This window comes from Fulmarus glacialis, unplaced genomic scaffold (assembly GCF_000690835.1).
Source record: "Fulmarus glacialis isolate BGI_N327 unplaced genomic scaffold, ASM69083v1 scaffold30631, whole genome shotgun sequence".
In the NCBI taxonomy this organism is placed as follows: Eukaryota; Metazoa; Chordata; class Aves; order Procellariiformes; family Procellariidae; genus Fulmarus; species Fulmarus glacialis.
Window position 1 is genome coordinate 1,162 of NW_009193897.1, and position 307 is coordinate 1,468.

Sequence of the window (307 nt, forward strand, 5' to 3'; positions counted from 1 at the left end):
TGGCATTGAACCCCAGGCACTCCTCCAGCGAGTAACCGTCCTGGTGGATGATCCTAGCCGGGGAGGGGGGCATGGGCCTGAGCTGGGCACCACAGGGTGGGGGGGCACCCGTGGGTGCAGCATGGGGCTGAGCTGGATGCTGTGGGGTGAAGGCACCCATAGGTGCAGCATGGGGCTGGGCTGGGCGCTGTGGTATGGGGGGCACCTGTGGGTGCAGCATGGGACCGAGATGTGGGATGAGGGCATCCATGACTGTGGTGTTGGGCTGAGCTGGGTGTTGCGGGGTGGGGGCACCCGTGGGTGCAGC